Consider the following 19,957-nt stretch of genomic DNA (forward strand, 5'->3'; position numbering starts at 1 on the left):
TTATACTTCAATGAAAACAATAATGTATTTACTTCCGTAACCATTCCCATAGGTTTGGACAATACTTTATGCTTGTGAAATGAAATTATTGGGAGTTCATAAATCAACCATAGTGCTGTTTCTGTTGTTCCTATGTAACATTTTACTGATGGAGAGTAGAAATCTATCACATAAAAGGAATCCACATGCTGTGGGAGAAGGCATCCCTTACGGGCAATATAGCATTGATTTATTAATTTTACCCTTGCTTATAGTTAGACACCAAATTTACTCCAGATTAAATATTAATGTAATTAAGGGGAAAGCCACACTGCCTATTTTACTCAAGAAAAACTATCAGGGCATAATTCAATTGGTATTTTATATTGCAGTTAACACTTGATATTAAAAGGGAAGCTTCTGCAAAGCTCATAAGAGTACCATGGTTTTACTGGAGTTCTCGGGAAGCATTGATTCACATTATTTTGGGAGGTTGCTTTAGAAGCAGTAAAGGGATGTAACACTGCCTTTATTAGAGTAGGTTTTTTTAGCTGGAACCCTTCAGCTTCAACAGCCAGACACATTGATCTGGTGTTACATGTTCCTTTGAAGGTTTTATTTCATCCTTCCTTTCCTCTTTCTTGCACTGTTTTTCCTAGAAAATTAAAACAATAAACCCATCCAAACTGGGAGGTTAACACATACGGAAACATACTTCTGTATGACAGAATTAACTAAGGAAATACCTGGGTTTCTGGAAGTGAGGTGGATAAACTTCAGAGACTTTTTGATGTTGTCCTAGTAATTTAATTATTTTCAGCCCAAAACAGGGGGGAAAGGAATAATTCCACAAAATGACCTTTCAAATTCCACTTACCATTTTGCATTTAGAGGTTGGAATCCTTCACTGGAGCCTGGAAAAAGGCTGCACAGATAAAATGAAGGCAGATTAATTTCATGCAGTCCACATTCCATAAATAAGGCAGTTTAAATAATTAAGCAGGTAGAGTGAAGTCCTGTCCACATTTACCAATTTCTTCAGTAGGACCAGGATTTTGCCTTGAGATTTTGTGTGGCATACAGGGACCAAATCTCCTGACAACTTTACCACTATGAGCTGTCTTGTAGGTTGTAGGTTTCTTTTCAGCTACATTAATTCCTGAGAAGCATCTTAGAAAGGTACTTCAGTGGATATTGCTACATATACTTGGTATAGCTGGGAAATGCAAAGTGAGTAAGAGCTGCGCCAGAGATGGAAATGTCTATTTTCTTCAAATTCCTGATACTACTGATTCTGAGCTTCAGCTTCTTTTCTTTCTCCTTTCTACTTTTGCATGTTATTACTTTCTGATTAGTTAATTATTGCTATTGATTTTACTGTTTTATCAGAGAGCCAGCTTTTCGCTTCTGCTTTACCTGTGAATTATGTTTAGACACCCAATAATTGTTTTGATAATAGTAGGTATTGAAATGAAGAAATACCTCCTTACTTCATATGCAAGTCTTACACCTAGCTTGGCACTGAGAAGTTGAAGCTGAGTGCTACAGAGGTTTATTGGTGTTGCTGTTCAGTTAACTGATGTGCATGTGGCCTGCTGCTGTCAAAGCCAAAATCAAAGTGGACAGGAGCTAGTTTGTGAAAAGGCACAAGCACAAGAGTATTAACCTGTTACCATATTTGGGAAAGGGAATCATCTCCTATCTGCAGTCTAAAGTATTTTTTGAAAATCTTATATAAGGGTGATAGCATTTTACCTTCTTGCCAATTGCTCTTCGATTGTCATCAAGAATCAAGCAGTGTGGTAGAAAGACCTTGACATATCCCTTACTGACATCCAATGCCTTGTAGGCATGGATGGTATTCAGCAGAATTGGCTTTCCTTGAATAAAATTCTAATGCTTCCACACAAATCCCCTGATGTCAAATATCTGCCCTCCACCACTTCAGATGTAACACACAGCCTTCCAACAATGGCCTCGATTCACAACTCTCTCTGAAGTATTGTCACTCTGGCAATTAAGTTTGAGAAGCTCAAGGCAATAACAGTAAAACCCGAAATACACAGTATGTGGTGTTTAATATTGCTTAGCAATACTGTAAGAGCAGCCTAGTAGAATTATAGATTTGTGTGCATGTTTGTACACTTATTTAATGAACTGAGCTAATAATATATTATGGAACATATTTTAATGCTCTGAAAATGTATAGAAAAATGTTCATCCTGGATGAACACAGATTTTCTGTGATAAGCCCCATGAGTATAACATGGACAACTCTTCATGTCTTCACACAGACCACAGTCAGGCATGTTCAGCACTGAGAGTGCAGACCTGGATGGGTGCTGATGTGCACAATTGCCCACCCTGTGCTTCCATATCCAGAGTTTTTATATTCTGATATACACAACCACTGTATCTTGTGGTCCCTGCTGTAATATGAAATTCTTTCACCCTGCATGCAGACCAGTCTTAAAAATAAGAACTCTTTATCTTTGGGCAGCCAAGACCAAGTAAAGTGAAATAATGGTCACATAACAGTGTATCTACATGTGGGAGTGCACATGTGCAAATAATGGAATTATCTTCAACGGTGTCTTTAATGTGTTTCTAGAGGTACACAGCAATATTTGTTACAGTTATATCTTATTTTTAATGTTAGTTAGCACTAAGAGGTGTATTTACCCTAGATTAGATTTACTAATGGTTTGGGCAAGTCTGGAAAAGCATGACATAAAAATCTTTTATGAAGTACGTGGAGCAACTTGACTTAGAAAGCCTGATACAGCTGACAGACTTGGTTGATGGAGAACGTGACAGAGTTTCACAGGACTAAAAAAACTATATGAATGGGTAGTGTAATGGCAGGTGATTTTCTGTGTTGATAAAAGCAGGAAAAATAAAACAAAAATGTGTACACAGAAAGAAACTCACAAAGGCTAATTTTAGCCTTGGGGCACTGTTCTGCCTTCATATTCAATGGAGGGAGTTGGGCATTTTAAGTGCCACTTAAATGATCAGCTCTGGGCTAAAGCTAGTCCTTGTGGATGTCCCTCACAGTACTGGGCTCTAATTAAACCCTTACTACTCAATTCAAAGACCTGATTCATCTCCTGAGCAGAACATCTGCTCACTGTGCACTGTAGTTAACATGATCCAATGTGTGATGTGTTTAGCAACGTTCTGCACTGAAAATGGGTAATGGATTTGTGAAGGATCGTGTAAGTGAAGGGTGAGGGAAGGTGATGCTGCCAAGATGTAAACTGCAGAGAGACAGAGCACCCAGGGGAGTGTGTGGTCGATTGTTTCTGGGGGCTAGCAGACACTGCAGAATAATGCAACAGGAGTTCAAGCATAAGAGGATAGCAAAAAACAGGGGAGGAGGCCAAGAATTATTAGAAAGCAGAGCTAGAGTAGTCCCAGAGGTGATTCACCTGGGGCCGCTTACTGCTTTTGTAGTGGTGAGGGAAAAATCACCCATCTGGTGAAACCGCAGGGGATGATACCTTATGAAAGCATTGGTTGTTGGAAAAGCCAGTGTCAACGTGAAATAGGTGTGCCCAAACTGGGGACTAATTAAATCCTTGCTCCAGCACACTAGGATAAAAATGGGGTGGGAAATACTAGAAGGAATACTGAATTCTTGAATGTCATTATGAGAACTTAATGTGTGTCTACAGACGGATTCACATCCCCACTTCTATCATCACATCCAAAGCACCAATGAAAACTAAAATAGGAGCCACGCAATAGGATTGAGAGACCTTTAAAAGAGTTTTCTCCCATTTGCTTGTCTAATAGCTTTATATGAGCAAAAGTTAACGTGTTAGTGATCACATAGAATAGAGAGAAACTCATGAAGAGTCATGAAGTGGAACTGCAGAATAACAGTTACTATTTGCAGCTCCCTTAATGAATGAATGCAGACACTCGAGGAAGTTTGACACCAATATAGGGAACCATGTTTAAAATATTTATTAATACAGTGTGTGAAGTATGTGAAATGCATGGTATACCAGTAGTACCAGGGACATAAAATAATATGGATCTTTTGCTGGATCATTTGAACATCATGATGTGGCATAGGATTAAAAATGCTTCCGAAGGAATAGGAGCTCTTATTCCCTGGTATATAAGTGTAAAAGCAGGCTATATCATGTCCCATTTATGGGCTGCTTTAATGTTCCATTGAAGACCTTTGTGTTTCTTCTGTCAGAATGAGGGCAAAACAGATGATGGAAAATTGTTCTGATCAGTATTTATGTTCCAGGTTTGTACATTTTTAAGGGCCATTTGCAGTGAACCTGGGATGCTCTGAGGATTTCTCGGATGCATGGGACATTCATCCTTAGCTTGAAGCCTAGGCACAAAGAAGTTTGGGAGAAGGCGTGGCTAGCAATAGAAATCAAAGAATTGGGGAATGTGCATGACAACTTTGACATTTCCTTCCTTGTTCTGTGCTGTAGCAGTGACTCTGGACAAGGCTTCACAAGGCAGGCTGTCAGATGATGAAATAAATAAATCTTTGAGTGTGTACTTCTGATGGCATTTCATAGCAAAAGTCTTCTTTTGAGAGAGCACGTCAAAGAAGCTGATATATTCTGAGTAGAAAGAGAATACAGGAGGTGGAAACGTGAGGGAGATTGGCCCTGAATGAGAACAGAAATAATGGAAATGCAAGCCTGCAATAGGGTACGAATTTCCCAATGTATGATTTATGTTAGGAGTACGTGTCCTAAATAACTTGGTGAAACTTTGCAGTGGGTTACTATTTTCAGGTGACTAGAAGAATGACCATGGGGAGATTGGGACCATCTCTGGGAATATAGAAACAACCACACTGGGTCAGGCAAGCAATCCAGTATATTACCTCCAGAAGCAGTCACAGCATATGTTAAGGCAGAGTACAAGAGTGATAAATAAATAGGGAGAGTTTTTCCCGCTTAGATCTTCCCAGGTTTCAGTAGCTTGTGACTCAAGGATTGTGCGTAATAACCCTTAAAAGACTATTCTCCCATTTTCTTGTCTAACCAGTTTGTGAAGTCCTGGAAAATGTTCAGTTCATATGCTTTGTGTGAGAAAGTCTCCCTTACCTGCTTGAAGGTTGAACCTTCAGCTGCATAGTCTGTGATAACTCCTGGGTTTGCTGCCGGACGACATAATGAAAATTCCCATTTCCCTGACATCCAGCAGTACCCTGATTGCACATCATTTCAAACCACACCTCTTGTTCAGAACTCCTAATAATAGTGTTTTCTAGAAAGTCACTCTTATTTTGGTTAGAAGCATTCAAATATTGTCCCTAACTAATTTTAGTAACTGCCAGTTTAATATTTACTTTTTACAGTTGAGCTAAACCTAATCTCTTCATATGGGACCTTGAGGGTTGCTTCAAGAATTTCTAGTTGGCTTATTTTTTTTCCTCTTCTATTCACTTAATAATATTATTTTACTGAGTTTTGTTAACAAATGTTTATTGGCTGCATTATGAACGAAGTCATACCTAAGGCATAACAAATTCCAGAATAACAAGTGATTTTGGAGGACTGTTTTGGAGCCAAAATTAAAGTTTCTGAAAGGTGCGTCATTTTCAGTGTATTTATCTTTAATATTTTCTAGCACTCAGGTCTCTTAGTAAATCTCCAAGTAGACACCCAAGCTCAGCAGTTACTATGAAAAAACTTGTTTTAGTTCTTCTTTTAGCTAGCAGGTCAGTGGAGAACTGTCTTGTTCACAGGAGTTAAGTGCCAACGTTGTGTGCAAGCTGAGAGCTGCAGATTTGCTGTTACATGTCACATCAGCTCTTCAGAGGACTGTCATGTAGCAGCTGCCCATATAACTGTCATTTCTGGTTCCTGAGAGACTAAAAGTGTGTTCAAAAGTTTTTTAAACACAGAATTATGAACCTTCCCTTGACGATTATATATGTAGTTTTTTTCAGGTTGTATTTTTCCTTGTCAATTTTGAATTAATTGTAAGCCCTTATTTTTATACTTCTCTAGTAGCGTGATTTCCATCATCTTTTGCCAAAATGACTTTTCTCTCTTTTTTCATCAGCAACCAAAATATCTGGGGAATTTAGTTTAAACATTCACTTTAACTAAACTTGTATTTCTTCAAGAAGTTTCAGCGCAGTTTTGTACTTTTTTTGCTTTGTTCTGATGCTCAAGTGCTCGCTCACTCTCTCTCCCCTGAGGATTGGAAACAAAGCCATAAAACCAAGAGCAGTTGACTGGAAAGCCCATATGTTAGATAACTGGCCAGAAGGGAGCAGAGCTATCATCCGTCCATCATGCTGATGACCATCTGATGAAATTCACAGCATGACAAAAAGCATTTCTTACTGACTGAGGGGCACTGAGTGAGCATCAACAGCTAAGAGCTTGTTTGTCGAGGCCATTGATCAGTGCATATTTTCAATCATCTTAAATATCATCCCTTTTGAAGCAGTCACAGTCAGTAATTTATTTAGGACACACAACCTCTAACATAAACAAGGATTAATCTTGGAAGAAAACTAACAGAGACAACAGCTTTGTGCCATTTCTTTTGTTTGTATAATTAATGTTCAACATTAAGTGTTCACTCGGCTGATACATGCATGGCACCAGCAAAGTAAATTCATTCAAATGCAAACAGTTTCTCTTGTATTGTTTTTGGAACTATACGGTACATTTGTTCAACTCCCTGGTAATACTTTAAAAGCTAATTAGTTTGAAAAGTAAACAAATATGCAAATATGCATCAAGAAATGCCAATTGGTTGTGTTGGAGGTTTTGGGGTGAAAGAGCCCAAGAAGAGAGAACCATGAGTTTGCTGAATTACTGACAGTGCTGCATTTTCTATTTTCTGTTACAGCTCTCTGCAGTAGTTTTTTCTTTTGTCAGTCTCCACAATACTGTCTTTATCCAACCTTGTTTAAAAAGAATTGGAATCAATGCTTCAAGATCGTGCAAATATTCAGCTCAAACAAGTCAACAAAACAGTGATAGTGGGGAGGAGACCACAAATGCCCAGGAGATTTGATCTATTGGGAAGACAGCAAGCAGTGGAATATTTATGCACAAATTGAATAGACCTCACAGATAGCTTGGCTGCATTGGCTGGGGATGACAGGCTTTTGATTGCTGCAATGAAAACATGAACAAACAAAGCAGGAAAGGAGAAAGGGAAATTTGGGGCAGCTGTGTCCCATCGTGCTTCTTCCCAGCCCAGCTTTCTCTTCTGCTGTTCACTAAGCTTAAAATTCTTGGAGTTAAGGATTCTCACCCTGACTGTCTCTGCTGCAGCTCGGGACCAGGAGTTCGGGAGCTCAAATGTGACATGCCAGTGTACTTTATGCTCCATGGCCTCTGGCTGACAGAAATTTGCACTTCAGTAGTTGCTAGTTATGCCAAACATAAGAGTATTCACTCTGCCAGTGAAACATCTGTGCTCAAGTTCTCTCACCAATCTTGCCTGGGTGGAAGAGACCATGAGCTCATCTTTGCTCCTTGCAGGTCATCATCAGGAGGACCAGAACAACAGCTGTTTCTGGATTCCACACTGGTGGTACTCCATGAGGCTGTTCCTCAAGCATAACCAGCGAGCAGCAGGACAATGTTTAAGCCCTAGAGATCTAGCCAGAACCTTAGATTTTTCAATGTTAAAACTATACACGTAACGCTTAGATATAGACTGGACAGCGTCCACTAACTTCTCAGAGGCAGGTAGTAATAATTAATAACCTTGATATAAGGAAGCTCCTGGTTCATATTTTTGAGGGAGCAGTTAGATTATTAAAGCTCTCACTCAAAACCTGTGCCCAGCAGCCTCAGCGTCTTCTGACATGAGAGTTATTTAGGACCTGGTGCTATCTCACTGAGCTAGAAAATTTCTCACAAGACCATCTCCTGGTCTGAGAAAGTCATGCCATTAGATTTCTATCCCAGCACCATTAATTCACTTGTCTGCCTCTCAGTATGATCCTGTGCTTTTGCATATCAATCCCTCAAAATGTTCTTTAGGTCTGAAATTCTGATTCCAGTATGTCTGAATATTGTTTATTGATGTGAAAAGAAGTATCTGATCCTGAAAGTATTAACATATATATTCAGATATTGAAGAGGTGATTTGTCCCACAGAGAGAATTGTGCTTTCTAAATAAGAGAAGGGCTACGATGCATGAGACTGAGAAGGTGCTTGCAATATCAAAGGGGGAAATGGAATAAATGTACTTTCCAATTATTTCAGTAGCTTACCTGCTTGATAGAGTGTGTAAATTGCTGTAATTTATTTAGATGAAATTTGAGTAAGTGAAAGTATTCTTTTAGGTACAGTGATTTATCCAAAAAAAGAATTTTTTGGATGTTTTCTGTGGTTCTCTTTTTGTGGTGATTGAAATAAGACCCACGTCCTAAAGCTATTATTGTAGCAACATGGATTTTCTGGCTGCATTACTTGTTCACAGATGGTTAGCCTTTGACACGGCAATGAGATTGTTCACTTCTGCAAGATGTTAGCACAGATCAATAAGAAAACTGTCTTACAGAGGGAACACCTGTTTGTCAACCAAGCCTGCCTTAAAGGTATTTCTGATATTACATTTTTGTTTGCTCAGTGAAAAGCCAGTAGTTTCCCTGGCTGCAGGGTTAAATTCCCTCTTTGTTAGCGTGCAGTTTGATAGCAGTAAGGAGAAAACTCTGTTTGGAAAGAAGGGGGAAGCCCAAATCTTTGCAGTGCTAGATATCTTAGCAGGTTGGGCTGTTCCTCTTACTCTTTTTTGGGCCGCAGAAACATTGCAAGTGTTAGTTCAGTTTCCTGCCAAGAAAATAAAAAAAGGAGGGGGGTGGGAAAAAAAAACTAATGCAAAACCAACACAGAAAACCACTTTCAACTTTCTGGTTTTAAGATAAATATTTGGGGACTGGTTTATCCAGGTTGTGGCTCATAGGAAACAGGGCTTCTGCCCATTTACCAGTGATATTAAAATTTGTGTTATAACAGATGTCACCGAAGTCCAAGACTCATAATAAAAAAGATCAGAAAAATTTGAAGGCCTAGGAAATAATGTGAGTGGAACTAGAAAAATGTGAACTAATATATCTGGGGAAAAGAAGTATTCAGGTATTAATGCTGGAAAATTGCTAGCTGCTACAGTGGGGATGAAAAAATAGCAAAGTGATGGCGTTTTCTCGACGAGCAGGAGGTAATAGTCTCTTTCCTTGTAGAGGACACTGCTGGGAAGCACAGAGCGCCATTTCAATTAGATGTGGCATTCCTCTTCCACTCAGAGTGTTGGCTAGGTTTTCTATTACATAGCATCTGTCTCTGTTTCTATCTATCGTTTTTCCATTCGTTGTCTGTCTCCATAGTGCCTACATGCCTGAGCAGTAATAGATAAATGCCTGTGTATCCGGTAGTTTATACACTGATGCTCAAATATTTTTGTATCTTGATTAACTTGTGTTGGTTGTCTATGTTTTAGTTAACAGTACTGAAGAGCAGACTAGAGATAAATGCTGGGTTGGGAAAATAGGGCAGATCTCCTCTCTTAAATAGAGATAATATTCACCAACTGAAGAGCACAGAATTTTTATCACTGTTAATAATAATGTTATTATTATATAGTGGAATCTTAAAAACATCAGTACCAGTGATGTCAGCTATGCAGAGTAGAGCTGTAGACATAATTAAGGTGATGGAGACAGGCTTATGAAGAAAGATGAAGAGAAGCAGAAAAGGCACAGCTTGGCTAAGTGGTGATAATGATGATGGGGGATGTGCTGACCATCTAAAACGTATCTGACATCTGTAAACATAGAATAGGGAATAGTTGTGTTCAGTTGGTCATAGCATTACAATTAGGGTTAATGAGGAAAACTGAGCAAAAGAAAACACAGAACGTTTTTTTGCTGTTCAGCCCAATGGTAGGTCACATTAAATGCCAGAATGGTATCTTCAAAGGATCCCCTGTTGCACCAGCAGAAGCCCAATTGCTCAAATAATGTGAAAATAAATGGAGCAAGATGCTCATGAGTGTGCAGAGGGAAACATTTTGATACTAGAGAAGGACTGGGCAAGATGACCTCTTCTGCTTCTGATTTCCAACACTCTATTATAAAGAGTTGGCAGAGAAGTCCTATATCTAGTTTGCAGGCATTTCTCATTTTTTAATTTGTAATTAGAGCCCAGTTTATATTCAGCATTATCCCATTCTTTCAGGACTGGAAATTCAGCGAGCTGAACAGAGAGTTCAGAGCATTAGGGTAGTTTCTCTCAGCTCACCTGGAGCTGCACACCCGGGCTGCACATGAACCCCATGGTTTGGAAGTTAAGCCTGAGCTATCTGAAGCAGGAAGTTTGGGGTTGAATAGAATGATGTTTTTCCAACTAGCTTAAAAACAGACAAAACTGGATGTGCATCAGGACAAGTCCAAGAAGAATTGAGGGAAAGACAACCATTAGCATGGCATCTGCAGCACATCAGACTAGCTGTTTTTCCTTAGGAAGCTGCAGTAAATGCATAAGGGCACATGCATATATATTTTTTTTTATTTTGCATTATTGCCTTGAATTTTTTTTTTTAATAGAAGTTGAAATGTATTTTTTGAAATGTCAAATGTTTCCTTCATGATCATGTGACGTAATTCAGGTAATTTCCAATTTCCTACTCTGTCTGGACTTCAGCTTTCAAGCTTATTTCCCCTTTCTGATGAGGATATGAGTACATCATAAGGTTTCTTGGATGTAGTACTATGTAGGAAAGAAACTGGAAATCGTTAGATAAAAGTAGTTGAGTTATATGAATTATTATCCTGCCTGAGACATAGGGATTTTGTCTTCAATTGGAATTTATTGATGTTTGCCAATGAAGTGTCAATGTTCTTCACTAAGAAGGATTTAGGTTTAAAAAAAAATCTGTTTAAAAAGCAACTTTTAATTTAAAAAGCCGATTCCAAATTCTCAGAGATAGTATTTGGATGAATATTGATCATTACCAAGGGTAAACAGGAGAGAGAAAAATAAATACGTTTTCTGCCTGGCCTCTTTGATTCTGCTAACTGCAGAGCTCCCTGCACACTGCTCCTGTTTAACTAAAAAAAAGTAAATTAATATGAATTTCAAGGCAATGCTGTAATGTATCACATTTTGCTTTCAAAGTAGGAAATGATTTGCTCACTAGACTTCATGTATTTCCACTCAAGTATGCAGCCCTTTTTATTCACATTATAAGGGAACAGAGTGAACTGAATTGCACTTGTATTCAAAGAAGCAGTACAAATCTGAACAGGAGCCAGATGATCAACTATTAGGAGGTAGTACTGCATTGTGTTGTTCACCAGGAGCTTCAAGAGAGACGAGAAAGAAATTGTCAAAGAGAAACATTCAATGCAGTTACAAAAAAGGTAAAAATATATATAGAGAGAGGAAGCAGAATAAATCATGGCTCGAATTATACGCTGAGAGCTGGAGCGGAAAGACAGAGCAAATCAAGGTGACAGGAAATAAAATATTGTTCATCAACAGAAGCAGGAAGAAGACAGACATGGAGACTCGTAAAAAAAAAAAGGGAGCTCAGGATAGTGGCTTTGGGAAAATGTGGGGGAAATGAGGTCTTGGGAATGCTTAAAGTAGCTTGGGGAAAGAGAAAATCAGTCAGCCTTTTGTTTGAGATGAATGTCACTGACATGAAACAAAAAGAAGAAAATAAGAGGAACCAAAAGTTGTCATGAAATAAAATATTACCACTGGCCTCTCCCTTAAGATTTTGGCAAGGAGGAGTCAACCACCCGTCCACTAGCACTTCCCACAGAAGGGGCCACAACGAAGAGATTTTGAGAGCAGTAAGGCCCGAATCCCATGTCATCCTTGGGTTTTCTCCCTCTTCCTCAGATGTAGTTTGGTCCTGACCAGCAATAAAACACCTTAATCATGCTTAGGTCTGGATGAAATAGTTTATTTTGAGAGAGACTTCTTTTAACTCGTTAATTTATAACCACAGTATAGTAGTCAGAAAACTGAAATATTGCCGTTCGCCTATCCAGTCTGTAACATTTACTGAAGTGTTTGACTGCACTTGAAGCTAAATCAGGTTCAGTAATGAGTGTGTTAGAAATTCCTTCAGCTGGAGACTACCAGGTTCTTCTGCTAGGGATAATGTATGCAGTGTAAAACACTTCCCATGCAAAAACAACTGACTGCTTCTGTTCTTTAGTTCCATCCTCTGTCCTTCTGTACCACTGTACAGTCAGTTCCTGGCAAAGGTAATGTTTGCTACTGAAATGTAGGTGGTGGTCATGGTGTGGATGACTCTAGGAATATATGGAGTGGGATAACGTGAGCACTTCTCCACTGAAAAATGACTGAGAGATGATTGCTCAACACTTCTTCGCGGCAGCAGAGTACAGAGTTTACAGATGCTGCTCGTGGCACACAGCACCTGTACAGTGACGTTTTCATTACATGTGCTGTAACTTATGGTCCTTTGTTTTCCTTCGCATGGATTTTGTAGCACGTGGTCAGCCCCACTGACGAAAATGTTGCTGTCACTATAGCAAGGCCCCTCGTGTAAGCGAGGCCATTCAAAACATCTTCGCCTTGATCCCACCCTAACATCTCAGTTTTAGACATTGGCCAAATTCTTTTAGTCCCATTCCTCCTTGTTATTTTATTTATTGCCATTCTTTGGAAGATTAATGTGGCTTCTGCACTGCGTATAATTCTCTGTATCAGTCTGTCTGTAGTATCTCTGCAATCCTAGCTCTTCATCACTGTACATTCTTTATGGATCACATTACTTTCACCACCCCTTATCTAACCACTTCATAAAAACCACCTCACACATTTATAAAGCATGACAAGAGCATTACCATAAAGTACGTTACTCTGCTCAGTAAACACATCATGGACTCTCCATAGGCTAATCACCTCAGCGGATAACATTATCTGGGGATGAATTTATCTGCAGCAATCATATCAAGAGACAAACTGTATAGAACAGCATTCTTCTGCTTTTTCGTCAGTTTGTCTCAACTGAAAGCCTGGATTTTAAAGTTGGTTATTGCTGATCTTCCTTGTAATCAGTAAATTTTTTAATCAATATTTAACAGAAATTCTAAAAGTGTGAGATTTTCATGTATCCCATGAACGGGATTTGTTATGAGTACAATAAACAATTTTGAGTATCTTTTGAGGTTGATGGGAAAAGTATCATAGTTACCCAGTTTGGAGAGTAGGCTGAGGATAAAGGCATTTAATCAAAGGATTAGGCAGTTTCAGAGGCCTGGAACATCAAGGTGCTTGGGGAAAGCCTGATGGGCAACAGCAAGACTCTGTCAAGGCCAAACAGTGCTTGCATGATTGACACAGAATAATTTCTAAATCCTTTCTTAGTAACCACTTCTCATGCACACTTCCATATTCATTTCTCATCAGCAGCTCTGCCTAAATCACATACTTCTTATCATCCTAATTATTCCATCTGAACAGAGACTTGTCCTATCTTTTCATTGTGTGCCTTATCTAAGACTCATTTAACTTAACATCCATCCTTTAGATGCTTTTAGATGCCTTTTACTGGCAGCAGTTAGAAGAACAGTGTTTTGAGGCCCCAAGAGCAATACTTTGTGGTTTAACCAAATTTTGTTGTGTAGGATATTTTCAGGCCTAATTCCATTTTGGATTTTCACTGTGCTCTGGCAAGTAATTGGAGATGCCAATATTGGAAATGTTCATTTCTGTTCAGCAGCAGAAATGGTAATTTCTCCACAGCTTTGTTACCTAGCAAATTTGTTCTGGGGAAGAATTGTGCAGCTGCAAAGCGATGATCAGAATAGCAGAGTAGGTCTTTTTAATCTCTAGTTTTATACTGCTGTCTGCAGTTTAAGTTATAGGAGGAGAACTGCTTCAGTGCAGACATATTACTTCTATTTTGCCCAAACTGTTCTGCTTTTATCCTTTCTGACAAATCAAATATTAAATTTTCCAAACCACCCAAGTGACAAAGGGCAAGATTTTTTTTTTTTCTAAAGATACTTCTAGGTTTTATGCTCAGCCTTACTAGACCTACATCATTTAGTCCAAGAATCCCATTTACAAGTGACATACACCTCTAGGAGTGTCATATCTCACTGAAAGTCAATGAAATTTAGAGTCATAATGCCTATTACTTTTTGATATGAAGCTTAAGTTATTTCTCAAAAGTAATGTTCTTCCCTTTCTGAATTTTACAAGTCCTGTCTCTTTATATTCATCTCTTAACGGTATTCCAGAGCTGTAAATCCCACCAAAACTTCTAATTTCTAACCTCCATTTCTCAAAGTTGCTGTACGTTGATCTCCCTTTGAAGTAAAAAAATCTCATTAAATGACTGAAGATCCCCACTAAGAGAACATTGGACTCTTGGCTACCTCATGAGTTACTTATCTGCTTATACAAGAATGCTAACAGGACCTGTTACAATTCACTCTCGATACTCCCTGTGACAAAAGCACAGTCAAATGTTTGGGATGTGTGTCTGGTTCTCTGCAGGCAGCTCTGCCCCATTGCTTTCACTCTGCTGTCCGTCAGGGACAGCATGCACTCACAATACGTGGGACTTTCTCATTTCCGTGTGTGTGTGTACTGTACACGTGCATGTAAAATCATAATTAAAACTGCCCATAACTCTGCTTCAGTGACAGCTAGAGGCAAATTCCTCATCAGCATTCTTCTCCAGCCACTCTTGCCCTGTTGTCCTCTTGAATGCTTCAGCCAACGCTGGTTGTTGCATTGCCATTTGAGATGCAACGTGCCAGAGGCGGTAGCTGCTACAAGACTCTCTTGATTTTCTGGAGACCATTTTTCCTTTGATTCATCTCATGATGAGAGATTTTTTTTTTTTTTTTAATATGCATAAGAATAAGGTCCTGTGCAATTTTCTCAGGAGATCAATTTGCAAGGCTCTTTAGTAGAAAGACCTATTCTCTCGTGTGTATATTGGTTTGATATGGAAATCCATAAGCCTGCCCTAGATCCACCCACATCTCATGCACTGGTGTGCTCTGGGTTTTCTTTGTGAATTCAAGAGTAGAATCCGTACCATTTTTCCTTTACAAAAAATACTTACTTTTAATTTCTGTGAATAAACCAGTTCTTGAGGATCAGTCTCTTCTCTGGGTGTAAGTATAAGAATCTGTAAATCTCATATAAAAAGCCTCCTGTGGCTGATGGCGGAGAGCATTAGGAGAAAATTGTAAAAGACTACAAATCCATGTGCTAATTAGAGCTCTGCATATCCCTGCTTCCTCTATTATACTGAATGGAAAATAAAATACAAATGGAAAAAATAAGTTAGTATTCAAATGAAATATTAACATTCTGATTAACAAAATATTTTTAAAATACTATTTTCTTGTAAAAAATTTTCTGTTATGGGTGAAAAAGTTTGGTTTCATGGAAACGGCCTTTTCTGTCTCCTAGAAAATTAGCTTATAGCATTGTAAATAACCAGAGATGCTTGTACTGAATGCACATTGCCCCTCATAGCTTTTGGATTCTGACTCCAGAATCTATCAAATCTTTGGCTTAGTATGAAATTCATTTACATCTGCAGCTGACCCGCTTTGGCCAACAGTTCTTCTCCAGACTCTGACCATGTGTGCAATGGGTCAGCACAAACCAAGACAATACATTTCTGGTCTTATGAGAAATAGGGTGGTTGTACCAGTGATACAGAAACTGGGGGCTGAATTGAATGGGAGCATTGCACCACCCACCAGGAAAGAGGCCCGTGGCCTCCTGGCTGAGCTGTGACCTCCATGAGTATGCTTTTAAGTGACTTAGACATCAGAAGAAGCTCAGTAGGATTTTGCAATGAACCACGAGGTACAAACCCAGGGGAAACCAGATTTCACTAGCGACACTCCTCAAGGAAGTCCTTGGTCTGCTTTTTTGTAAACAAATAGCATTTTCTTTAGAGGAGGTACCCTGTGTCTCCAGAACCCTTTCACAGCAACAGCGTTTGAGAATATAATATCTCAACCTGAAACTTAATGACCCACAGTGGGAATCACTTATGTTGCTGCAGCTGCACAGAGCCTTCCCAAACGGAAAATAATATATATCCTACATAATGAACAATGAAAATACTGAATATTAATGAAAATATAAATTTAGGGAACAGACCACTGCAGTCTGTTCAGATCCACAAGGCAAAAAAATCCAGCATATATCCAGGAGGCTTGCTGAGCATGTGCAGTGCATTACACATTCCCATGGTTACCATAACTCTCTATATAATGAGTGGCCCATGAATTGATTTGTATCAGTTATCATAATGGGAGAGAATTAAGTATGGCTTAGTGCTAACTTTTCATACTTGGGTCTATTTTTTGATGATACCTTTGAGCTACTTGAAGTTCAGGGGCCACATTCAACTGTTCTGTAGCTTCATTGGAACTGATGGCACTCTGGAAGCTGAGGTACAGTTAGCCTCGACCTTATAAAAATGAGTAAAATCCCTAAGCCCTGTCTGATTGCTCTGCAGCCATTGTCACTCTCCATGTGCAGAAATGCATCCTGTAAGCTTATCCTTTTCCTTCTGGAGCAGATACAGAGCGTCAGTGTATTATATGTAAATCAAAAATTGGAGTGTAATTGCACTGTGGCTACGAGGAGTCTTTTATTTGTTCACTTATGAAGTGGCTCGTGGAGTAGCATGGGACTTTGTTTTTCCATCTGTTACATATTCCCGTCAGAAGCAAAAGCATTATAATGTAAGTAACATAGTAGTGGCTTATTATTTCTTAAAGTAATGTAAAGTATAGTATTTTCCCCTGAGTGCAGTGTAGTCTGTAGTTCTGGCACATTAGCTGGCATAAACATTTTGATTAAAGCTTATGAATGTATTAATTACACCTGGGAAGTTTCCAAAGCTTATTCAAACTGCAAATTCTTCAAACTGCAGCCCCCAAATCTGAATTCTTCTTAGCAAATGTAAAAATGGCTGTCACAGGGTTGCCTTTTCTTTCTCGAGGTTGGTTGTATAAAGACGTGAGGTGGCAAGGGTGCAGGTTTTTTTACCCGTTAAGTTCTGTAGGCTTTTTTTTTTTTTCAGAAAGTCTTCAAGTGTTAAAGGATTTTTACTGTCACGTTAAATATTTGCTTGAAGCCTAAAGAACTTCAATTCTGTATAAAGTTTCTCCGATTTCGTAGGTCTGGCAACATCTGCGTATACTTAAGCGTTTATCAGGATAACATCACTGGGTATGTGACCCCAACTCGGAATGACAACACTGGAACACAGACTGTCTAGCTGAGGCTGTATAAATAGAGCTAGAAAAAAAAACAGTGATAGGTTTAATGAACTGTCTGGAAATGTTGGTAGCATTGGTCCTTGTGATTTCCTTTGCTCGTATTCCCATGGTGGATTGCTGATGGTGTAACAGATGGCAGAATATGACCAGCAAAGCATACTAAGTTGTTTGAGTATCACTTGTTTTTTGCAAGTAACATGAACGAGTTCTTACAACAACCTTCAACTGGATTAGGTTGTGTGGTGCATTGACGATGAGATGGGAGCAGACCATCTGAATTCTAAAATCACTGGGCATATGACCCCAAAAAGAAAGGCATATCTTATCTATCAACCGTCTGTGCCTCCGCCAAGCAACCCAAGAAGTCTCACCTAAGCGGTGCTTTGCTCATGCATTCATGCACGCGTGCATTCATTATGACTGACCTGCCCTAGGAAGGTCCATTAAGTGGAACTCATTTCAAGCACAGATGGTCCTGAATAGCTTAATGTCTGCCTGGTGGCCAGAATAAGTGAATTCTTGATGGCCTTAGACTTCTGATCACATACATGCAGCCAAGGCGGAAATGAAAACATGTTTATCATTTTGATAAACAACCTCTCTTATTGCTGCAGGATGCTCCATGTAACTCAGCAGAGTCAAATACTATTAAATTGTCATCACTGTCAAAGAGAGAACGTATAAGTTTTGCTACCTGAGTCATAGTTAATGACTTCCACAATGTATAACACAAATCAGCACTGCTGTTTGCCTTTTTTATGTTTGTTTACTGATAAGTTCAGACTTGGCTGGAATACAGAGGCGAGTTATAATTTTGAAGTGCAAAATATGCTTTTAATATTACCTCTCAGCTAGAGGTATAAAAAGCAGAGATGACTAGAAGATGGCTTTTTGGCTTCTGCCAGGCATGCACTCAGACCCTATGAATGATTATTTTAAATCACAGCCACCCACAGTACGGTCTTACCTATGATAAAATATTTCACACTGCGGTGTGTAAACTCAAGTGGCTTTATAATAGAAATAAAAAAGAACATGTTTTCAGGAGTTTAGTGTCCTCCAATTAGAATTAAAGCATTTGCAGGAGTAAAAAACAGTTGCTTGTGTTTTACAGGAAAAATTATAGATAACTTCTACAGTCTTGTATTTTAAGCCTATGCAGAACAGAGGCTTCTAAAAGGCTGGGAAATGTGAGCAGAGTCATAATGCCACAGCCAGTTGCCATCTTCAACAGCCCGGAATCCTCCCCAGCAGCCAATTCCATCCCTCTTGCTTTGGTAGGCATCGCATTTCCTTCATGCGGAGTCCAGGCATCCTGTGAACTGAACGCTCAGAAAGAGTCAGCTGCTCTTACTATTGAGTCCTGTCAGTGTTTGGGGTGAAGAGGATGTAAGTCATATCAGGACATTTTCATTTACCTCGCAAGCTTCTAGAAGAAAGAGTGAAGCTATGCCTCATTTGCAAGTTCCTCTTTCATTTCTAATGTTCTTTTTCTTATTTTCTTGGGGCAGAAGGGAATTAAAAAAAACCATATTATTTTCTCTTGCCAGGTGAATAAAGCAGCCACTTCATGAAATGTAACTGTCAGCAAAACATTCACAAGGCACTTACTTAGAAGATTTTAGGGCCCTTCCTTCTTTTGAGATCAGTGACAAATCCCCTACTGACTTGAGTGAGTTGGATGAGGAACTCACCCACTGTTTCCACTGTTATTGTGGAAATAAAGCCAGAAGCTACCTTAGCTCAATAGACCATAAACTTCCAGAAAGACATTTCTGTTATTTGTGACAAGGATTTAAAATTTTGCTGCACTCGCAGACAATCAGGTCAATAATTCACGTTTTTTCAGAACTCCCAGCACTGTAATATCTTGCCAGGTCTTCCCATAATCTAGAAGAACCACTGATAAAAAAACTCATTGGTTCAAGAGCAGAAGTCCTCGGATGTTTGGGTTACAGCATTTCTTGGTGCTGTCCCTGTACCCCACTGCCCAAAAAAAAAAAAAGAAATTGGAAATAAAAACTAAAAATCACAGGATAAAAAGGTACTTCACATCTACAGCTTAAATCTTTTTCAGTGGAAACTGAAGACTGATTCATGTTCCTCTCCCTGCTCCAACTTGTTTTTCCTCATTTGTACAGCTGAAATGGAGATTTGAGTGTTTCACCCTCAGTATATCTGTGGTATATATATTTCTGTGACTGAGGTAATCAAGAGTGTGCTTTTTCCATGTGAAGTTGTTTGGGTTTTTTTCCTAATATCACTGTGTCCATTTTTATTTGTCTGGGTGTGAGTATCTATTCCCATTTTGTATATGGCTTGTAAAATCTAACATGGATATGCATGGTTGTTAAAACCATGCAAAACACATTGCATGCAATGCTGTCCTGTAGTCATTCATAGGCTGAACATACTTTAATGGAAAAATCTGACCCCACATAACAAATTTTCCAGGAAAACTGGATGTGTAACGTGCAGAACTTTCTCCATGTGAGATGGACTTTTTCTTTTGTGTCAGCACTGGGAAGGGTCTTTTTATTATTGTTGTTATTATTATTATTTACATTGCTGTTACAGTCCATGCAGATGAAAGTTCCAGATAATGTACTTAACTGTCTAGTGGTAAAGTATTTTTTCATTGCTTGTATCATTTCATTATTTTTGCCGCTCCTAAACCATACACTTTGAGTTAAATTCTTTATTGC

This window comes from Eurypyga helias, unplaced genomic scaffold (genome assembly GCF_000690775.1).
Source record: "Eurypyga helias isolate BGI_N326 unplaced genomic scaffold, ASM69077v1 scaffold4910, whole genome shotgun sequence".
Classification (NCBI taxonomy): domain Eukaryota; kingdom Metazoa; phylum Chordata; class Aves; order Eurypygiformes; family Eurypygidae; genus Eurypyga; species Eurypyga helias.